General features: G+C 34.3%; 1 long non-coding RNA gene across 1 annotated transcript in view; it reads right to left on the minus strand.

Moving 5' to 3' along the window:
• Positions 1-20,634, minus strand: part of LOC118350775 (uncharacterized) — a 72,080-nt gene that overhangs the window by 12,263 nt on the left and 39,183 nt on the right. The window lies entirely within an intron of this gene.

Here is a 20,634-nt window from a genome sequence, read left to right on the forward strand (position 1 = left end):
ACACTTGTATAAACAGCTAAAGCTCACAGTGAAATATTCCAAATGGAAAAATATTGTGAATAAAGAAGATATAGTGGTGTATAGCCATATAGGAATGTGTCTAGATCAGCTGGAAATTAGTGGGCTTTAAAGACTGAGTGGAATGTACAGATGTAGGATATAGAAGGAATGTATCCCAAGGGTGAGAATGTGCATGTCTAAGCATGGCATGTGAGAAACACACCAAGCTCCATTAAATAAACTTGTAGTGAATACACATTATGTTCTAAACTGGTATGTACGGTCTCTGTGAATATAGTGATACACCCAAAATGGTGTGACCACTTTGATTTAAGTGAACAATTCAACTTGTAGTGTGAGAAGATATAAACTTAATCTGATTAAGGATAATACTGATGGTGGATGTTTTAAAGGCCAATAAATAAGCACAGAACTAAATATGTGGGCAATAGACTTGAAGTTGAGACATTTTATATGATAAAAACATGCAAGAAAAAGTTAACTTGATCACAGTGTGCATTATTATTATTAAAAATGGACAGTTAAAATGGGAGCTAGCACCTCACATCTGTTAGACTGGCTATGATCAAGAAAACAAGACATAACCAAGTTTGGTAAGGATGCAGAGAAAAGGAAACCCTTGTGCCTTGTTAGTGAGAATCTAAATGGATAGAGCTACTATAGAAAACAGTATGGGGATTCCTCAAAAAACATAAAAATATAACTACCTTATGATACAGCAATTTCACTTCTGGAATATTTGAAAGAAAGGAATTATTATCTTGAATAGATATATGTACTCCCGTGTTCATTGTATCATCATACACAATAGCCAAGATAGGGAAACCACCTGAATATTCATCAACAGATGAATGGATGTATATAAAAATATAAATAAAAAAATATAATCTGACTTTAAAAAGAAGTATATCCTGCTATTTGTGACAACTAAAATGAAATTCAACTTCTTTATACTAAGTGAAACAAGTCGGATAGAGAATGACAAATACTGTATCATCTGGCTTGTATGTGGAATCTATAAAAACAGAACTCATAGAAGCAGAAAAGACACTGGCTGCAGGGGAAACTGGAGAGGGGTCTGGGGAGATGTTAGTCAAAGGGTATAAACCTCCAGTTAGAAGTATATCTTGGGTTTGTAATGTACAACGTGGTGAGTATAGTTAACAATTATGTGTTGTATATTTGAAGTACTTAAGAGAGTAGATTTTGAAAGCTCTTCCCACAGGCACAAAAATTATAACTATGTGAGGTGATGGGTGTGTTAACTAACATTGTGGCAATCAATTTGCAAAATATACATATGCCAAGCCATCACGTTGTACACCTTAAACTGGCAAAATGTTATTTGTCAATTATATGCCAATAAACTGGAAGAATAAAAAGAAGTGCCAGTTAGAAAACTCTGTTCAGTGATAGGAACTTTTAATATAATAGTGGCAGTGGAAAAATAAAGGAAGATACAGATGTTACTGATATATATATATATATATATATATATATATATATATTTTTTTTTTTTTAATAACAATTTAGGGCCACCTGTGTGGCTCAGTCAGTTAAGCATCCAACTCTCGATTTCGGCTCAGGTCATGACCTCCGGGTACTAAGATTTAGTCTAGCTTTGGGCTTTGTGTTCGATTCAGAGTCTGCTTGAGATTATCTGTTTCTCTCTCCTTCTACCCCTCCCCACACTGTCTTTTTTTTTCCCTCTCTCTCTCTCAATAAATAAATAAAATCTTTAAAAAAAGAAGTAACAATTCATGCTTGATTATTAGGACTCAAGTAAAGAGATGAGCCAAAAAGGTCTCAAGATTTGTAGTTTTAGTCTAGGAATAGGTACCCAAAATGTATATACAGAGAGAACTTTTTCCCCAGGACAAAATGGTGTGTTTATTTTTATACTTACTGAATTGAAATAGAAAAAAAAACATTATAGTTAATTGAAGATATATGTAAAGTAAGAGAAGCATACAATAAAAGCAAAATGACAATAAAATTAAAAAGATAGAAGGATACCAGTATTTTTTTGCATCACTGGATTAATTATATTTGCTATTGCACCAGGGCCTTCTTCATCTAATTTTGTACTATCTATAATGTTTCATCTCAACTTATTTAATTTATGTATACTACATACAAAACTTGTTCAAATAAAAACTATGTGACAACACTGATCACAAATTAACTCATTAAATTCTCTTAAAATTTCAATATATAATAACACATTTATTTTGTCTGATTTTTAAAATTTCCCCAATATTTTAAATAATAATAAAACCTATAAAAATACTTAAATGTAAGTCTATTCTGAACTACAACACCAGTGGTTTAATCCATGTCATCATTTTTCTGTTTTGAATTTTATACCTTCTAGGAACTATAACGATATTTACACAACATTTCCCAGGGTTATAGTAATCTTAAGGCACCACTCCTCCCCATTCCATCTCAGCCACCAAAAAAAAAAATACTCTCAGGCCAGATCAGGTTATGAGTCAGTTTATTCTCACTGACCCTAAATATTTCACATTTAATGTTAAACTTCATGTTATCAAGTTTAGCTTCCTTTTTTTTTTTTTAGTAAAGTTCACTCGTTAGATGAGTAAGACTCTTAAATCTTATCCCTTCATTTAAGCTTTAAGTTATCACATCATTTTGTTCACTCCCCCACTCATTAAATGTTGTATTTTTTAAAGTCTCCTTTGACCATTGTTGTATAACCGATTTATTTATCATAATGATGTAGCTACCTGATTTATTACCATTACTTCAAAAATTACAAGTCTCTTATTAATCTTATGCACAGAAATCATGTCCTGGGGGATGGGGATGTACCTGTGCCTTAAGTTCCACTTGTTAGGGCACTTAGCTAATGCATCACTTTGCAATATACTATTGAATACTTTTATTACATGCATGAGTGCTAATTTCTGACTCAAGATATGGAAAGAGCTGCCTTGCAAAAGATCTAATTGGCTTAGGTTAAGTAATAGTTTAAGCCATTAACCTTGGTACTGGTTGAGCACTGGTGATGGGTAAAAGTGCTGCTACTTCTGGGCCACTTCTAGAAGTCATAGAGGGGAGAACCTATCCAATTTAAGATGATCAATTCATATTTTTTCCAATTTTATATATATAATGCTGATTCCATCTTTAAGGGTTTCATTTACCAGTAAGGCCTCATTCCTATAATGGCAACCTCAAAATAAATGGGACAAATAAGTAAAATCTGACAACAGAGTCAAAGAATTAAAAAGAAAGACACTGAACAGAAAGAACTGATTACTGCATTTATTAATTAGTCAATGTTAAACAGAAGGACACCAACAATACTATAGGATTATTGTTATGGACAAAATAAAGCGAGGAAGGAAGGATTAGATTGTAAACTAATGGAAAAGGTTGAAACACACCTTATGTTGTCAAAGGCAAAGAAGAGAAATGCTTAGGATATTCTATGCATATGTAAAGGAAGAAAGGAAATAGCCAGTAGAGAGAGAGACCATGTTGTAAGATCTTGGAGGGGGAGTGATCAAGCTTAAGAAATGTGGATATAATGAATTCAGAGAAAAATAAACAATAATTGGCTTTATAGAATAGGGTAGACAAGTGTTATTGTATAGAGTCGTATGTATAGAGATAGAGAAATATGAAACAAAGATGGAGATAATGTACCTTTCCCTTTGAAGAATCTGATGCAATTATGAAAAAAAGGAAGTTGAGGAAAACTGGAAAAAAAATCTTTTGCTTGCTAATTTGTTTAATAGCAAATAAACAAAAATGTTGTTAAGGAACAGGGTCTGGTTTAAGACAAAAAGAAGGCGTTGTTTAAAAGGTGAAGTTTAAATGAATTTGCCTCTTTAATCAACAGTTTTTGTGGTCCAAAATAATTACAGAAAAAAGGTTCAAGATGGAGCAGATCTGTAACCTGGAGTTAGGCACAGAATGTATCACTGAAGCCCAGAGGATTACAGATCCTAGATGTCTCTCCAGCTGCCTGGTCATGTGAAGTTGAAATCCAGGAAATGTGGCTTTGATTGTCTTAATGTATTAGGCATATTAATTATTAGATGTATTAATGTATTAATAATAATTTCACTGTGTCAATTCACTTTTAATCAATTCTTCCTCAGCTTAGTATTAAGAGATAAGCCAGGTACATCGTGGCTGGAGTCATTCAGATCCCCGAAGGACCTGTTTAGGAAATACTTGTTAATGTGTTAATTACGTTGGAATTGCATTGGATTTAGATGTAAATTTTAGTGGACAAATCCCAAAGAACATTTGAACTCTCTTTCAACAGTCTGATTCTAAGAAAAGTTGAATAGATCAAAACTGGGAACTTGCTTTCCAAGTTTGTTCCATGGGGTTGGTTAATTACTGGAGGGATTGGATCATCGAATGATTTATAGCTGCCAGTGATACGGCTAAAACAAAAAAATAAAATAAAATAATTCTGTCCACATAGTTTAGTCAGGAGAACTCCTTTGTATCCTTTAATTGAAATTTTTTTGAAATGTTGCTTGGCACATTGTAAGTACTCATCAATATTTGTTAAAGAAATAAATGCCTCCATGCCAAATTCTTTCTGCGGGCCTTCTGTAACACACAATAGCCTTATAGTTTCCAGTTTCTCATTTCCCTGTCTCTTTTGCAGTGCAGTTTATAAATAATAGAGGAGCAATTAAGGTGTACAGGAGTTTCTGGCAATGACATTTTAAATTAATTTGTACATTCTGTGATAGCTAAATTAATAATAGCATTTTCCTGGACAAGGAAAGAGTAACCTCTTACCAGAACTTTTCTTGGGTGTTGTCATATATTATTGGAAGCTAAGACAATGAAAATAATTAATTTCCCTATCTTTATGTTTCACAAAAACAGTTCTGCTTCAGCCGAATTTGCAAGTTGTAAGTAACTTTCAAGGCCTAAAATTGAAGCTATAGTAATCTTGTCTATATACTTGCTTTTCAAACTGACTTGTCCTAAGAAAAAGGTCTAGAAATGCATATCACCTTCAAGGGCATGATGGTTATCTTGTTTATCTCTATTTTACAGAATTTCTTACATATAAGACTGAACTTGAATATTTGTAGAAGAAAAATATCTAAGTACTTTGGCAGCTTTATGCAATCTAACTTTTTTATCTTCAGGTATAGTGACTACTTTCTTTTCATGGTATTAACAAGACAGATGGTTATTTAGATGAAAGAAATATCATGGTTAAATATTCACTTATTTACCCGATGTTTATGAGTACCTAACAGGTAATTCTAATAGCTGCTATATCTTTTTTCCTATTGGCCCTTTATATAACTAAAAATAATAAATTTGATTAAGATTTTTAAATATATGAACTCCTGATCTCTCTAACCAGCTCCTTCCTCAGTGCTTCCATCTCATTTAGAGGCAACCCTATCCCTCCCAGTGTCGGGCTAAAAACATTGGAGTCATCTTTGATTCCTTCCCTACTTCTCAGGCTGGTCATCCAAAATGTCAACCAATTCTGTTGGCTCTAATGTGAAAATAATCTAATATTATACCATATCTCACCACCTGGAGAAAATACTTTTGAAAGTCACAAATGCGCTAAGAGCTGACTGAAATACTGGCATTCTATCAGAAGCTTATAGGACACTTCACCATCATGCCAACAGCGTTCTAGTACAATAACAGTGGATTTTAGCTCAAAGTGCTACAGGGGCAAACCACAAATCAAAAACCATGGGACAGATGGAAAATGCTTCCGACTGGCTCATCAGTAGACTGGTTACAGATGAGGAAAGAATCAATAAATCTGAGAATATGCCAATAGAAAATTCCTTAACTGAAATGCAGAAAGGAAAAAAAAAACAGAATATCCGGGACTCATAGGTCAGTTTTAACAAATATAACATATGTGTGACAGAAGACAAAAAAAAGAAAGAGAATCAAACGTAAAAGATATTTGGAACAATATGGTTATAAATTTCATAAAAGTAATGACAGAAACCATTTACAGATGCAGGAACCTCAGCAATTACCAAGTAGGGAAACATCAAAGAATCTACTTGTACGAATCTAATATTCAACCTCCAGAAAACTAAAAACAGAGGGATAATATTGAAAGAATTCAGAGGGGGAAAAAACTAAAAAAACAAAACAAAGCAAAACACCAAAAAAACCAACAACAGAAACAAAACATCTTGTCTGTAATTATGAACAAGGATAAAAATTGCATCAGACTTATCAAAAACCATGCCAGTAAGAAAGTCAAGTGAAATATTTAAAGTGTTGAAAGGGAAAAGCCTAGAATTCTACATCCGTCAAAATTTTCCTTCGAGGTGGCAGAGAAATAAAGATGTTGTAGGACGAATATACTGAAGGAAATTATCACTAGGAAACCTGAGTTGAAATAAATGTTAAAAGAAGTACATTATTAGGGAGAAAAGAATGATGAAGTATAACGAGCTGAATATCTGTGTTCTCTCCACATTTATATGTGAAGCCTTATCCCCAACGTTATAGTATGTGGAATTGGGGCCTTTGGTAGGTAATTAGGTTTATTTATTTTTTTAAAAAAGATTTTATTTATTTATTCATGAGAGACACACAGAGAGAGGCAGAGACACAGGCAGAGGGAGAAGCAGGCTCCATGCAGGGAGCCTGACAGGGGACTCGATCCCAGGACCCGAGGATCACACCTTGAGACAAAGGTAGATGCTCAACCACTGAGCCACCCAGGTGTCCTGGTAATTAGGTTTAACTATTGTCACAAGGGGAGTCCCTTTAGGATGGCATCAGTGCCTTTGTAAGAAGAGGACAGACATCGAGATCTTTCTCTCTCTCCATTAGAACAGATCAGAGAAAGGCCATGTGAGCACAACAGGAAGCAGGTGGTCATGCACCAGCCCGAGGAGTGGACCTTCACCAGAACCTGAACTACTAGCACCTTCATCTTGGACTTCCTAGCTTCCAGAGCTGTGAAAAATACATTTCTGTTGCTTAAATTACTCAGCCTCTGGTACCTTGTTACTGGCAGCCCAAGCAGATTAGGAAGGTCAGAGACTCTGATCTGAAAGACAAGGAAGGAAGGAATGCTGGAGAAGAAATAAATGAAAGTATATAAAATCTGTTTTTCTTATTGTTAACTGATCCAAAAGCTCACTTATTACTTAATATTGGGGACGATGTACCGGGTGATGGCAGCTATGTGTAGGTGAAAGGAGTTAACAGCGATGTTACAAGGGATGGGAGGGAAGAATGGGGAGCAGTCTGTTTTAAGACAACTGTGCTACCGGTGGAGCAGAACAGGGCTATTTGAGAGTGGGTGAGTTAAAAATATATATTGCAAACTTTTAAAAAGAAGCATAACTGGTATTTTAAGAGAAAAGGGAAATGGAATCATGTAAAACCAAAAAAAAAAAAAAAAAAAAAAAACCAGCAACAACAAGACTTGAGTTTAAACCAAAGAAGGTAGAAAAAAAAGAGATGGAAATAATAACAGTGCGATAGATTCAAAATAGTTTTTTTTTTAATTTTTATTTTTTCAAAATAGTTATAAGAAAAACAGATATCATGATAATAGGGACCATAACCATATCAGTAACCCGTTTAAATGTGTGGCCTTAGCCGCACCAGTAAAAACCACAGAATGTAGGTGAGGGCTGCAAGGCCATGAAACTTTTGGGGACAGTCTTTTGGGCTTCTTGGGTCCATCTTTCCAACAAACTCTTCGTTTATAGTCCTTTTCAGATTCTTGTCCTCTGGTCTTTTGTTGATTTTGTGATTCCCTCAGCAAAATGATCCCAATGCATCCCCCATTTGTTCATTCAACCTGAGGTCTGTTTTTAGATCTTCCATGACCATTCCCACCTGAAATAATATTTTTAACCATCCTGGTCTTTGAGAAACGTTAAGTCCACACCTTAGAAAAAGAAAAACAAAATGGAATTTTCCCCAGGAGTAAAATTCTGACTTTAACAATGCGTGTTAAGCACCTGCTTTACTTTGGTTGTGTTGAAATGTAGCCTCGTATTTGGGGATCAAATTAACGTCAGCACCAGCAATCGCTTGTTGATCCAACCTGACCTTTCAGTTACACTGGCATTTTTTTTTCTTTAAGTTTACAGTAAAACTCACTTTCTTGGTAGTAGAAGATGCCGCTTCCGAGAATAAAAATTAGATAGGAAAAAGAAAATAAGCTGCTTCAAGGGGTGAGGTAGCAATTAACCTGTGACAATGGTAGCAACAAACTCACAAAGACCTTTATTGTTGGGATCTAGTCATTAACTACTCCCGGAAGGATGTTGGCCAAGCAACCCAAGAACTCTTTCACAGAAAGCAACAAAACCACACAATAAGTTAAAATACAAATCAAGGCAATCTAAAAAATATATAAAACATTTCACAACAGGGCTTCTGGGAAGACAGATTTAATAAAATGACGTTCATAAGACTTGCTCGTTTTAATCACAGATACGTTGCTGTCTATGGTTTAGACTAAGCCAAGCTTAAATACTGGTAATTGGATATGTTATGGTGAAACCTACTGAAACTTTAAAATAATTATAATCTGATGGGTTTTCAGTTTGTTGAAACTATTAGCCATTTGAAGCAAGTTAACACATTCTTTTTCTCATTAAGATCTTGTTGACCCGTGTTCACAGCTCAGTACAAAACAGGCAGTTTGAATCAGTTTGACTGATTGTTGTTGTTACAAAAGTAAGGACATAATTTTATAGCTGCTCTTATTCGTGACTTACAATCAAAGCAAGAGTTCCCTTTAAGACTATGGGGCAACAGTTTTGTTCTCTAATTAAAATTCCAGACTTACAAGGTCGTAGATTTTAAATGAAGCTATTTACATTCGTAAAGAAGGATATTTTTCCAAACCAAATTAACATTAGTGCAAGCAGGGGAGGGTTAATTCAGCACAGGGATTTGACGGTGTTAAGAGAATTGTTAATATTGCTTTTCTTTAAAGTTACCTTAAAGGGATCAGATTGCAAGAAGCAATATATATTGTTAGGTAGAAGCTAGACGGAGCCGTGGAAGGAGAACCCGGAGGCAGAGTCCCAAGGGCTTGAGGGGGAATGAGGGACACAGGAGCGGAGGCAAGGATGGTGATAGATGAGTCACACACTAAAAGCCCAGGCGCTCGCCATCCGGACCTTCTGGCTTCCAAGACCTTGCGGCTGAGTCATCGAGCACTTGATGGGATGAGCACTGGGTGTTATTCTATATGTTGGCAAATTGAACACCAATAAAAAATAAATTTATAAAAAAAAAAAAGCCACAGGGAGGGACATAACACTCTCCTCTTCCTCGACTCATTCATTACAATTCATTTGCATTGCAGGTGCACTCCCCGCACCTAAGAGAAAGCCTGAGGGATGGTTCAGGTACAAACTTCGTAGGGTTCCAAACAGCCCCCCAAACTGTGGAGGAGTTTCCCAGAGGATTAGAAGCAGCGTCCGCTAGAGACCACCTCAGGATACCTTACAGCTCCTCCCAGCCTACATAGAGGCCACAGGGACCCAATCCCCAAACAGCCTAGACTCCCTGTTCAGCCCCCAGAATCTGCCCACTTTCTCACCTTGAGGGTGTACTTTCTTTCACTTTTTAACCATGATTAGTGATGAGTCTTTGTTTTTCATAATTTGGCTGCACTCAAAAGATAAAGAGTCCTTTGTCATATAATCATACATACTAGAAAAGCACTGTAGTGAAGGCTTATATGCTTTCCTAAAATTATTATTATCTGTAAATGATGTCTTTCCACAGTGTTCCCTCTATCAGCATTTTTCCCATCACAAAAGAAAATCAGTTCTTCCAGGAATGTCAGACCTTAATGCAATTTATTTGAAAGGACAGTATTTTAGTATTAAATTGAATATCGTGCAACATGTCTTATTATATTCTTGTTCTTGTTTTATTTTATTTGGACTTAATTAAGATAGAAGATGGACTTTTCTGATGACCAGAAGGAGGCATTTGTTATTTAAATAAAATGATTTTCAAGTAAAGGCAAAGTAAGGAGATGTGAAAACCAAAGTGGCTTGTTTCATACACACTCAACTAAATTTAATCTCTGCCGACATCAGCCAAATTTAGTCATTAGTCACTTGATTTGTTTCGATGTACGTGAAAGACAGTTTTAAGTTCTTCATGTGTGTTGTTTCAGCAATATTTTGGCTAGAATTACTACATTCTACAAATAATTATACTTAAAAAAGATGATTTGTGTTGGCTTGGATTTATCTTGGTTTGTAAGTGCTTTCTTGGATTCTTCGAAAAAAGGTACTTACTCTTTTGAGGTCCTTTTGGTTATCTTTCTAGTATTTTCTCGATCACATGTCTTCTGGCCTTGGTATCACACAGTTTACTTAATTGACAATAATATCTAGGTATACAGGCTAACTCTATCAAGATATTTATTAGAATGAATAGTGTGTTTTATGATGGAAGCAATGCCTTTTTATAAGCATTTCATTTCTATGAAACCAAAGGTGTAAAGAAAGAAATACATAAAAATAACTACTGTTGGAAATTATTTTTATAATTATTCTCTGTGAATTTATGAAAATCATACAATTTTACAATCTTTTGATACCTGACTTTTCTTATGTAGAAGCTAACTTTTTTGTTTTTAGGAGAATATGTACCCCCATCACACTCGATCATTTTTAAAAAGTGGCCCAGTTAGTGGCAGACACTACCGATTAAAAATACGAACTGCAGACAGGTAGAAAACATAGTTATTTTCCTGTCTGAGCAGAATTGTTTTTTATTTTATTTTTTTAGTCATCAGCTAAAGTTATTTACATAAAATGAATATTTAACATTTGCAACCAGCCGTTTGTTATTTTTTCTAAGATTTGGAAAAGTACATTTTTGAAAATATCCATTTTAGATGGTGCTTTGTTGTTCTTTTTTTAGAGATGTTGTGTAGGTTTTCTTTCCGGAAGGTATCCTGGTGATATATTTCATCTTGTGAACATATTCAAGAGGCTGGGATATAGTCTGTGGTCTGTGTTGCTGCTAAAAATACTGTAGCTTCTCCATGAAAGAGGTCACAATTTGTATGCATGCGTAAAGAGGCAAACTGTAACTCTGGGAACCTTTTTGCTGTGCTCCAAATACCAACTTTCTAGAAGACCCTGACACCTGTGTGTCCCTGACATACCTCAAGCTCAGCGGGCCGAAGCTGAGCCTTCCCTTCTTTCATCATCACTCCTCTCCAACCTTGAGGCCACCCTTCCTCCTCTTCTACGTCCAATCAGACTTCACTGTACTACGCTGCAGGCCTGAAACCTGGGGATTAATTTTGATGTTGATCAAGCTCAAATTTTGGATCATTCTGACTCTTCAATCTCTCTCTGATGGATTCTCTTGCTGATTTCTTTCTTTCTGACTCCAGTTTTACCAACTCCTTTATATTTCTATCTTTCTTTGCCTGTATGTTTAATCTCTAAAACAAAAAAACAAAAACAAGATAGAATAAGCCACTCATCTTGCCACATCAGTCCTGGGCTTAAAGTAGTACATTGTCTTCCCAAAGCCCGCAGGATGTGAGCCATACTTTGTAGTATTGACAAAAGGCTGCTCGTGTTTGTTTATCATCAGCCTGGCTAATATCCTGCTGCTGCTTTTATGCACACTGGCTGAGTTCGGTTTCTTTCAAGTATCAGGAAACAGAAACACAATCGGATTACGTTTGATAATAGAAGTTTATTCTCGGTGAAAGTCAGGACGACAGAAAATGGTCTGAGCTACCAAATAACCAGGGCTCAGAGCTAATGCAGCCTGTTTCAGGATTGTGTGCACCTCTGGCCTCCCGCTGCTGGCAGCCAGGCCAAGCAGCCCACCCCCGCTGGGCTACCTGGGTCCTCCGCCCTTACACTGATGCTGCTAACGGTTTCTGCTGTTTCCATCTCGGGAACTGACTTCTTTTTAAATGCCTTCTCTTTAATATATCATCTTTCTCCCTCTTTCTCTTTTTTTAAAGATGCATTTATTTTAGACAGAGTGCAAGTGTGGGGGAGTGACAGAGGGAGAGGCTCCTAGAGGAGCCCCGGGCCCTTTGCAGAGGCTCCACCTACAGCCCTGAGGTCAGGACCTGAGCCCAAGAGCCAGTCGCTTACCCCAATGAGCCACCCAGGTGCCCCTCTTTTTCTCATAGCTTCTACTTTTTAATTTCTCTCCATGCTTCTTGTCAAAGGAACATTCTAGATAAAAGAATTTAAAAAGAAAAAAATTTACTTGCAAAACGTTACAATAAACACTGACTTGAAAAAATGTACCATGCATTTAAAAAAAGAAAACAACAAAATCACAGATTACAACAGAATTTAGCAACACCCCCAATAGCTGTAAAAACTGTTCTGCCTTTGGTGCTCGTAATATCAAATGCAAGGATTTGTTACTTGGATGTAATAACAGATAAGAAAAAATCCATATACTGATAATAACACTATTAACTACAAAATAACATTTGTTGAGCGTTTACTATGTACCAAACACTGCGATAACATCACCCTATGTGTTCTCATTTGAACAGCACAAAAACTGTATAATACTGTAATTTTCCATATTTTGCAAATGTCAGAACTGAGACGAAAAAAATATAATTAGCAAATCATCATTTTGTGTGTGTAAACGGTGATAACTATTTCAAAGAAGTAAACTTAAAAATCTGCATACTTCACACTAAATAAGAAATAGAGCAACAGTATGTATTGTACTTACAATTTTGAAAAAATCTCAGTGTCTAAAAAAAAGTAATAATTGAATAAAACATAAATAATTAAATATTTACATAGGTAAATATGCAGAAAGCCAGCTTGCTTGATAAATATACCTCATTCCATTATATATGTTCTCTCTGAACATGTACAGTATTACCGATGTCTGTGCAGTATGATTTCCCGAAAGCATAATACCAAAATATGTCTATGCCACTATGTCTACGTGACAGACTGAGTTACAGACCGAATTGTTAACTGCGGTTATTTTTGAGTCATAGCATCATACATACTTTTGGTTTTCTACGTGCAGAAAATTCTTTATACATGAAAACACCTGTACATGTATTATGTCTACAACACGGTGTTTCACTAAGATTTAAATATCCTGTTGTGGATGTGCGGATGTGTGTATGGTGTGTGTTTATGTGCGTCTTCAAGGGACACATTCTATAGAAATCACATTTAGCATCCGCATCGAAACAGACGTGATGAACTGCAAAAGCTCTTACTAGATTAGTTTGTAAGTTGTCAGGAGAAAGTCTTAATATAAACATCCTTTTGGGTTGTTTTTTGGGTAGAATATTTAAAAATAGCGAGCCTAGTGGAGCTGTTGCATAGAATATAAACACTTCCATTCATATAGTAAACAGCAGCAGGTGCTATATGTACTGGTGACAACATTTCCTACGCAACGTATGTCCCATCATCACAGGTGAGGACAAGGTGCCGACTAATGATGCTGGTTTCATGTTCCCAAACAGTGGAACATCGACATGTGAGGGCATCCAGAAGATATTTGGCAACTCTAAGGTGATTTTCTGAGGCCTCCATAAGGGAATATCTTCAAGAATTTTGCTTTATGGCTTTGAACAGTGTCTACAGTATTGCTATGAAGTCCTATTCTTTTCAGGTTGCCATCGTAATGCAGACTACAAGGCCAGGCTGGCGAGCACCCTATATCACGAAGGAAGGGAAGCCATGAAGGACTACTGAACATTTAGGAGCCGGAACACGCCCTTCATAAGTTCCAACCCTGAGACTTCTTAATTTAAACCTCAGGAGAGATAAGTGTAAATGAACAATTATTATTACAGCTACACCTGAAAAAAAAAAAAAAAAGAGGATGTCAAATCAGCTTCCCTGGGATGGAAATTCTCAGTGTGATTAGGTACAAATCCCTAGCTCCTGAACTATTGAAGAAAATAGTTCTAAAAAAAAAAAATAAAGAAAATAGTTCTACTGTCAAGTATAAACCTTTCCAAGACAGAGATTATTTATAGCTTCAATCTTTTTAGTTGTTTCTTTTCATTGAACTTTTTCAAATTTTTCATGTAGGCCGTATTTGTGTATAGAACTTAGGTGGTCTATTTCACCAAAACTCTGATGGGGCTAAGATAATAATCGGCGTGTTGATTCTTTCACCTCCTACAACAGCCTGTAATTTACTAAAGCTGTAAGTTTTCAATACTGAACTCCCATAGGGGCCCCTGGGTGACCCAGTCGGGTGGGTGGTTGATGTCTGATTTTGGCTTGTGTCGTGATCTCAGGGCTGTGAGATGGAGCCCCGGGTAGCCAGAGTCTCAGTTCAGCAGGTGCTCTGCTTGAGGATTCTCTCCCCCTCCCTTCCTGCCCTCCCTGCTCATGCTCTCTCTCTTTCTCAAGTACATAAATACATCTTTAATGTTGAAATCACACAGCTCCTGCGTTTCTCAGCATCTCCCATGTGTAAGGACAGCAGGTCTCTTGTGTCTTTCCCTGCATCAGCTTCTGCCCCAGAGATTCATATGAAGACATGGGAGTTCAGGAATGATGTGCATTTTCTTATTGTTGTCACTGCAGCTGCTTTGGATGTTCTATTTGTGGCTCAAAGGTGATTTTGATATATCACCTTGGTTCAGAAGTATTTGGAGATATAAACAAGTTTGCTTTTTTTTTTTTTTTTTTTTTTTTGAATACTAGATACATACTAGGAGTGACATTATTTCTCACTTACCTTTTTGTTCTTTCTCCAGCCGCACCGGCCTGTTTGCTTGTTACAGCAGGTTCCTCCTCATGTCAGTGCCTTTGCACACATTGCTTTTTCTAGAGATGCTATTCCCTACACCGGCGTTGCAGCCAGCTCTCCCTTATCCCTAAGGCTTTCAACTTAAAAGCTGAAACCTCAAATGGATCTTTCTTAACTTTCCTACCTAATGCAGTATTCTATTTCATTCTGGAGCTCATCTCCTTTATGGCATTCATAGGACTTTTATAATTTCTAATTAGATATCTGTTACTTTTTATAAAAATGTCTTTTCAACTGCACTTGAAGACTTAGGTAAGCAGGGATTGTGTTTGTCTGGTTTTTGCATGTGCCGTAGCCAGAATAGTGACTGACAAAGGAAGTACAGGATCTTTGATTTATTGAAACAGCATATGAAAAACACATAATTGATTTAAAAGAATTTTAAAATATAGAGTGGTGTGGTGAGATCAATAAATATACTAATATACAATTACATACTATGCATTTTATTTTTATTTTCTTTGTCCTATTTTCTCTTTCTTCTTCTTCTTCTTCTTCTTCTTCTTCTTCTTCTTCTTCTTCTTCTTCTTCTTCTTCTTCTTCTTCTTCTTCTTCTTCTTCTTCTTCTTCTTCTTCTTCTTCTTCTTCTTCTTCTTCTTCTTCTTCTTCTTCTTTTCTTCTTTTTTTTTGCCAAAGCCTTTGTCATAGTTATATCTGAATTTATCAACTTATTCACAACTGTAAGGTATTAAATTGAAGTGTTTAAGGACACTTGGGTGGCTCAGCTGTTGAGTGTGTGCTCAGGTCGTCAACCCGGGGTCCTGGGATCAGGTCCCACATCAGGTTCCCTGAAGGGAGCCTGCTTCTCCCTCTGCTTGTGTCTCTGCTCTTTGTGTCTCTTCTCATGAATAAATAGAAATTTAAAAATCTTTAAAAAATTTAAGTATTTAATGTTGCTCTAATACATTTTATCCAACTTAATAGTAACACTATTGTGCATGCCTGTCAAAACTCTAAGCTTCTGAAAGTCTTAAGTCCACTAGTACAGAGCTTTTACAGATTCTAAAAAGAATGTTAAAAGGGAGCACAGTAAGGAAAAGTTTAGAAGTTATATACTCCAAAATTGGTGGGGGTCATGCATACTTGAGTATTTTCTACTGGAACAATGGAGAAAGAATGGAGGTTAGCCAATTCTTGCTAGAAACTCTGCCCAATGACTTGATTTATCCAGATTCTGACTTTTTAAAGTGAATGACAAAACAAACTCAGATAAAGTAACTATCTTATATGGAAATAATTGATTATGGTCAAGATTTTAACTCAAAGTTCTATTTAATTATGTAACAACCTATCTATAAGTGAAATAATATCACATTCTATTTATTATCCAATTTCTTTTATTATGGAGTTGTCTGAGAATATCACAACGATTTCCTTTAATACTTTCCAACTTTATTTTCCACCATGTCATTCTATATGCTATAGTTGTATCAATTATTAACTTTATCAAATGTCGTAAACATGATGCATTTTCTCAGGTTCTCATGTCTTTTATTTGCACATCCTTTTCTAACGATCTGGAATATTCAATTTGTCTTTTTTTGACATCATTCTTTTTCTTTTAAAGCACTTGATGAACTATAAAAACAAGTAAGAGAATCTGTCTTGATTTGAATTAAGCAGGATGATAAGCTTCAGAGATTTGCTGTATGACATTGTAATACAGTAAAAAATAATGTATTGTATACTTAAAAATTTGTCAAGTAGGTAGATCTCAGGTTAAGTGATCTTACCACAATAAAATACAATTTTTAAATTCTTAAAAATATTAAAACAGTATTAAACATAAGGTACATATCTGATAGGGCAGGGCTACCCAGGCTAATACTCTTTTTGATTAGTTTAAACTTTTGATTAGTGGCCTTCATTATATCTGTAAATCTCTTCATTTTTTTCCATATAACCTAAACTATCATGGGAAAGAAACTCCATCAATTCTGTCAACACTCAAGGAGACAGTATTATATAGGATGTGAATACCAGGGACATGACCCTTGGTGCCATCTTAAGAATTCTGTGTGGCACAAATGAGTTGTTAAGAAATGTATTTATTGCATGTAAATAGTATTTTATATTCTTATAGGATGTGGTTTCTATTCTTAAGAAAAAGCAATCACTTTGATGTAGACTTGTCTTTAGACCATTATGGTCTATCATCCAAAAAACTGTTCTGTGCTATCCTAATATTTCAACCTGGAAAGAAAATCCAACATCTTTGGCTGTAAACTAATAGAATGAAAGTACTCCAAAGTTTTCTTATTTTGTCAGATGAGAGTCCACGATTTAGGATTGATAGAGGCAAGTAATAAAAAGGATTTGTATGTATATTACCTTAACATGCATTGTTACACATACCAAAAAGACCACAACATTTTAAAGAGAAGAAAATTGTGCCTAAATCATTCTTATTAAAAAGAAAAAATTATATATAAACTATTTTTTCATTTTCCATCCATTCTTACAAATGTTTAGTCTCTTCAGAAAAAAGAATAGTTTTCCTCTCTCTTATCTTCATTGAATAATTAAATGCTTATAATATAAAATAAGATAAAAGATTTCTAGGTGAATATATGAATGCAAGATTATATTGGTTGATATCAAATTTTATTGATGTATCAGTGAGCTAAACTCTGCCATGTGGGTGTTATTGAGCCATTGACAGGGTAGTTCTTCATTTGTGTAGATTTATACTTCATTTTGCTTGTTATTGAGTATATTTAGTACACGTTCAATGAGGGCCAAGGTGTAGTCTTCCCTCCTGCCACACATACACTTATTATTGTGACAACCAGAAATATACTCACACATTTCCAAATATATCTGAGGCTTCTTTAACCAAGAACTGTGAATGTAGTGATTCATATTAGGTGACTCTGTCTAACTGATGTAGACACATTTACAAAATGTGACTATGTATGAATGAATATCCAGAGTATAGGAAGATTAAAGTTATGTGATTTTTCCAAGTATACAAGTGGGATTATGTCCCAAACATATGTGAATATAAATTTGTGTTAAGAAATTCTGAGGAAATAGTTATATCTTTTACTCTACAAAAAGCTAAAAAAGAAAAAGGCAACTATCCTCAATTATTTCCCCCTACAGAATAAGCTATTTTCCCCTCTCTTTAGTTTAATTATTAAAAGATTCCCCTTCAGATACTAGAGCTTAATGCAGAAATATTTAGTATAATTTCACCCAACTCCCTTTGTTGGCATATGGTCTATTAAAATTCAAGCTGTAGGCCATGAGATATCAGTAATACCACAGGGCAAATACTATCTACAAGTGTTTTTTTTTTTTTTTTTTCCCTATGAATGAGCATTTTCTTAACAGTTCTGGCCTCTGTAGGCCAGAAAATTGTATTTTTTAGTTATCTAGGTATATCAGAAAGTTTTGTCCAAGAATTTAATTTGATGCCTTGGCAGAAATTAAATCTGATAACATTTATATTTTAAGACTTTTGATTGTGTAATGCATTCCTTTGTTTTAGAAGGATATTTATTAAATCTATGATGCTATACATGAGAATTTAATTCAAAATATATTGCAATGATAAAAACTAGCATTACATTAGAGATTATTTATTATGAAATACTTAATAATCCTGATTTTGTCTCTAAACAACATATTGTTAATAGGAATGAATCATAAAACCAGGTTTTAAATTTTATTTTTGTTTAAATTATTTGCTTTCTATATTTTGCCTGCTTTCCACAGCTACACACATAAACACACACATAATATTATTAAAGTAAAATAAAAAGCAACAACAAAAAACTTCTACCACCGGAATATTTAAAACTTTTCTTTAAGCAAGGTAGGTGACACATTTAAAATAAACTGAAATTGCAGGATTTCTAAAATATGTTGATAGTAAAAAAATCATACATCTGAAATCCCATGGGATGCACTTACTCAAGAAAAACTTACAGCATTTAGCAACTTTACCAATAAGATGAGAAAAATTACAATGAGTGAATTCAATGCCTAATTTAAAAACTAGAAAAAGAAGAACCAAATAAAAATTTAAAAAGTATGGTAAAAGACAAACACAAAAACTAATTAGGCAGAAAATAGAAAAAGAGTAGAGCTGCATAACAGCTTGCCATATGGCTTTCTTAAAAAGAATTAACGAAAGAGATGATCACAAATTTAGATTAAGAAAAACATAGAAGGAAAAGAAGAAAAACATAAGACAAAGCACAAAAAAAGAAAATAACAAATGACAAGGGGAATGACATTGGAAATGCAAAATATTTTTAAAATGATATTATCTAAGGTCAATTTGCATAGTTCTGTGCAAAAAAATAAACCCCCCAAAATAGATATTTTCATAAAGAAATACAAATTGCTAATGCCTACTCTACCAGAGGTATAAAGCTTAAATTATCTTATTTCCATACAATAAATTTAGAAAATTGTCAAGGCTATACCTCCACTTAAACCAGAAACAGGTTTCATAAGGGAACTCTACCAAACTTTCAAAGATGAGGTTTTTCAAATATTCTATAAGTTACTCCACATAATTGTGTATGAAAGCACTTGCTTAATTACTATTATGAAACAAGTACGTCATTAATACATAAACCTCAAAGAAGGTTGAACCAAAAAAAAATCAGTTCCAACAGGAGCTATAAGGTATATTTACCATGATTTTTCAACATTGGCTCTGAATTTTTAATAAATATAGAAAGTTTATGATGAGATAATAAATATATAAACTATCAAAAGCCCAAAAGAATTTATTAAAAATAAATTAGAATGAGAGTATTTTGAAGGTACTGAATATAAAATCAGTTACATGTTCTAGCATGATACAAAAAAGCAGAAGAAATGAAAGAGGAAATTGCCTTCCACCTAGTAAGTCAGTTAAAATGATTAAGCATTAAGTTATACACTTAGTGATAAAGGCTCAAGACTTTCATAACAAGGTGTAAAATGCTATTGAATATTTAAAACATGACATAGACAAATGAAAAGACATTCCACATTTTTGTATAGAAAGATCCTACATCACAGAAATGTCTATTATTCTAAAATTAGTATTTAAGCTTCATTCACTTCAATTAAAATTCTAATAGAGTTTATCTTCCAATTATAATATTATTCAGAAGTTTATCTGGAAGAATAAATGTTTAGAAATAGACAAAAATGAAAGCAAACTTCATAGTGAAATAAAAATATATTTTTTTTAATGAAAAGTACTAATCAATCAATAGTGCAGGAAAAAAAAATCTTCAGAAACTGATCCCTATGGAAAAGAGAGTTCATTTATGAGGAAAAAAGGACTTCAAATCAGAGAGAATGGATGGATTATCTAATGAATTGTGATAGCTTTTGTGGTTCTCTATCTGGTCCAAGGTGAAAGTAGAGCACTTACACCAAATTCTATATAAAGTCCTTATCAATGACATAACTAAGCATGAAAGTGAAATTTTAAAATTTAAGTAAAAGCTAGGAGACTGTTATATAAGGTGATAAAAATACAAGTCTAGTCATTAAAAATTTATTTATCTTACTATATATATTTTTATAGATATGTGTCTGAAAAATATATATTATTTATGTAAATGAATATATGTTTATACCTGACTATATTATATGTACAATTTAAATCTTTCAGAAAAAGATAAAGTAAATAGGAAATGATATACTATGAAAAACATATTTGTAATGGAGAAGACAAAGCACAACTTTTACCAAAGCTTTTCCAACCATCCATAAAAACAAAGACAAAAGCAAAAAAAAAAAAAAAATTATGAAAATTGTGCCAAGTACGTGAATAGATAGTAAAGGATCAAATTGGATTGCCTATAT

Source organism: Canis lupus, chromosome 15 (assembly GCF_003254725.2).
Source record: "Canis lupus dingo isolate Sandy chromosome 15, ASM325472v2, whole genome shotgun sequence".
Lineage (NCBI taxonomy): Eukaryota > Metazoa > Chordata > Mammalia > Carnivora > Canidae > Canis > Canis lupus.